This window comes from Macrobrachium rosenbergii, chromosome 37 (assembly GCF_040412425.1).
Source record: "Macrobrachium rosenbergii isolate ZJJX-2024 chromosome 37, ASM4041242v1, whole genome shotgun sequence".
Lineage (NCBI taxonomy): Eukaryota > Metazoa > Arthropoda > Malacostraca > Decapoda > Palaemonidae > Macrobrachium > Macrobrachium rosenbergii.
The window spans coordinates 42,587,618-42,591,099 of record NC_089777.1 but is presented as its reverse complement, the minus strand read 5'-3'; the positions used below and the strand labels follow the sequence as shown (position 1 = coordinate 42,591,099).

The 3,482-nt window shown below is 33.7% G+C and overlaps 1 long non-coding RNA gene across 1 annotated transcript; it reads left to right on the top strand.

The window, feature by feature from the left end:
- The first annotated feature begins 925 nt into the window (after nt 1–925).
- On the top strand, nt 926–2,919 carry LOC136825527 (uncharacterized). The gene is made up of 2 exons (XR_010849363.1): nt 926–1,058; nt 1,198–2,919. It is a non-coding gene; the product is annotated as an uncharacterized lncRNA (long non-coding RNA).
- Nucleotides 2,920–3,482: the final 563 nt, after the last annotated feature.

Below are 3,482 nucleotides of genomic sequence, written 5' to 3'. Positions count from 1 at the left end.
CATTATTCATGGCTTTAATTTCTCTACTTCATTGTGAATATTTCTGAATTTTGTTGAAAAACTTTATTTCTTGAAACTTTTGAAATTTATAGCAATGAATTAGTTTTATTCTAAACTTTCTCTTCTGGATATTCAAATAGGTTCTGTATAGTTCCCATCGGCTACTGAAATGTAGTAATAGTGATTTCCTATCTTTATCATGGTTTGGAATTTAGGCTCCACAATACTGCCAAAAGAAATGAAGCTTATAGTGCCATAATTAATTTGACTTCCTAACTTTTGATGAGTAGATAGTTAAGTTCTTAATATTTTTATAAGCTAATGATGTACCATACCGGAATCAGTATTTCTTTATTTTGATTATGGAATGCAATTATATTAATCCAAATCCTGAATAAGTACTAACTTCAGATCACCTGAATTATCTGAAATTTTGTTAGCAGAAGGATAGTCAGAGCAATTCTTTAGATCCCTTCCAAGGGATCTTCTGTACACTGCAATAACTGAAAAATTAATACTAGAGGAAATGAAAGTGCCTCAAAAATGTACATTTCTCATAGAGAAGAAAGTCTACTGAATTACGGTATTCAATAAACTTTAAAATATTATAAGACATTGTCAATTATGGTTACAATAATAAAATGTCTGAATATGTTTGATAATTTTAAATTTTAACATTGACTGCTGCAAATTAGTCAACTTTCTCGAAGTTTATTTGTCAATAAGACGGGGGTAGCTCTTGCAATTATACAACAATAATTTGGTGCAGTGCATTAGTTTGCAAAATATATATTGCAAGTTTGCTCTTGAAATGAAACCCAATATATTGTTTATTTCGTTTTGACGGTAAATTCTCTCCAAAGTAAACTACCAGATGACTCTTTCGGAACTAATTGCTGGTTGTCTTATTCCATTGCAGCAGCACGGAGTCTTGAAGGAACAAGTACCGGCAGAAATGAGCTGTTCCAGGAAGACTTTCTTACCTGACGAACGTCAAAAAAGCTTATTAACTTTCGCAAATAATCTCTAATATGGAAGTTGAACTTTTCGTTAAAGTGGTCAGTTTTTTACTTGTTTTACTCCGTCCATCAAATATTTCAAGAGCATGTCCTCTTCCAGAGGCCAGGGAAGTTTCATAAAACGTCTATATGTATTTTGTACAGAAGATTCACAATGGCCTTTCATCGACATTTTCAGAGCATGTTTCCGTATGTCCGCAGCCATTAACATTCCTGAAAGAACCGTGAGTCTGATATTAAGGAGGAACGAGACATGGGAAGACAAATTTGGGAAACCAACGTTTCAGAAGCGAATGAGAAATCGTCCCCTTGTTGTGACTGCTCTAGAAGACTAAGTGTGTTTTGCGACGATCGGTGCTGAGGTGTTTTATGCAAGAGGTGAAATCCCACAACTGAAAGATAATGGGTGAGGCTAAAGAAAATAAGTGTGCTTACGAAATGTCAAAGAATTTCTCAGGAAAGTGCTACATGAAATTCCTTGTACGTACGTATGATATAGTAAATGGCATAAATTCTTATTAGGGAGAAGTGATGTCTTCTGCAAGAAAAAAAGTGCACGAAAAATAAAAATTCCCAGCATGCGTGAATCTACTTAAATGGAACCTTGTTAAATCAATATTAATCTCTGGCTAAACGTTGTTTGGTAAAATGAAGGGAAAAGGAGACACGTGTTTACCATCCAACTGGCATGAGAAACAGCCTTACTCTGGTTCGTGCAGGTCGTAGTAGAGTTTTGTACCAAATGCTGAATTAATATTCAAAGCCAATAATGATGTGAACTACAATAAAGTATGAATATTGCAAGTTTTTCAAGACTGGTTTGAATCGCAATTATTTCCAAATATTACACTTGCATCAGTAATCATAACGGATATGTAAGATATAAGCTTCCATCGATGGGTGATTAAATTAGCTGCGATCAAAATATGGCTCTCAAAAAATGGGAAAACTCCGGGGATTACTTGACAATAAATGAATCATTTGAAATGACAAGGCAAAAATAACGATATCTACGACTCTCAAAAAGTCATATGGGTATGCGATTGCCTCCGTGTCAATGCCAATGCAACGCAGTTGAGTTGATTTAGGGCAAATGTGCCCATATGCGGCAAAAAAATTATTCAAGATGGAAGATTTGAAAGTTTACTTGCACAAAGCAGTTTAACCACAGAAAATTTGGTTGATTTACTAAGGGATGCAGAAAGACTTCAGGCAGAGGATTGGGAGACTGACAGTTCAATAGAACATCTCGTGGAACCTTTCATATCTGAATTGGAATCCTCTGATAAAGCACTAAGTCCGTGAAATGTATACACAAAATATTGTACTATGCTTATCAAATGTTAAAATTTCTAAAGTTCTAATGTTTTAGTTCTTTTAATACAGAGCTTTTTTATTTTCAAATGTCTTGTTGAATTTCATAGTATATTTATCGTGTATGCAAAATAAATTTTGTACAGAATGAAGAGTGAGTGAGTGAGTGAGTGAGTGCAAAATAAATTTTGTAAAGAATGAAGAGTGAGTGAGTGAGTGAGTGAGTGAGTATCCTGTTGAATTCCATAGTATTATTTATCGCATATGCAAAATAAATTTTGTAAAGAGTGAGTGAGTGAGTTGCCAAAATTATCTTAATGAAGGATTTGAAACCCATATTGTATGAAGCTTTGTTTGCAACATCAAAAATTGGACTAATGTGGTAAAGCATACTAAAAGATTTCAAGCAGAAGATACTTTAACTTACAATTCAATAGAGCATCTTAGATTCCTTTGTAACCTGTATTAGAAGTGCCTGATGAAAATTTAAATAGTGTGTATTGTATGTAAAACGCAGCACAATACATTTTTTGTATACCAATGTTCTATTTCAAATGTTAAAATAATTATTCAACTGCTTCTAATACATGGCTTTTTAATAATCTTTATAATAGATTTCCAGGCTGAATTTCCGAGCAATGTTTACTATATCATAAACATGGCACAATTTTACAAAAATGAAGAATAATTTTGAGGCTAATGAGAAACACACACACAATATAACAAAGGGTGCAAGATATTAACTTGACATTCTGGAAGCTACGACAAAAAGAAGAATTACCCAGGACAATGAGGTGTACCCATTCAAATTGATCTAGTTTTGCTTTCCAAAAATATGGCAACATTTGTGCTAAGTCACTCTTAAATTTTATTTTATTTGAAGGTGATGTTACTGCTCTAATTCCCGACCCCTGGGCGCTGCAGCGACGGAATGGTTCGACTGTAGCCGGGAAACTTATTATATTAAGAGTAAACCCATAGAAAGTACCTCAGTGTTTCCTGGAGGCATTAATACTCTTTGATGAAAGGATGACCTTGTTATATTGGAAACGTAGCCTTCTTTTTCAAAAATTCTCCGTTTGCATATTATTCTTTGTAAAATAAATATTTTTGTTTAATTCTGTGCTTTGCTTCGGTGAATATGAGGGT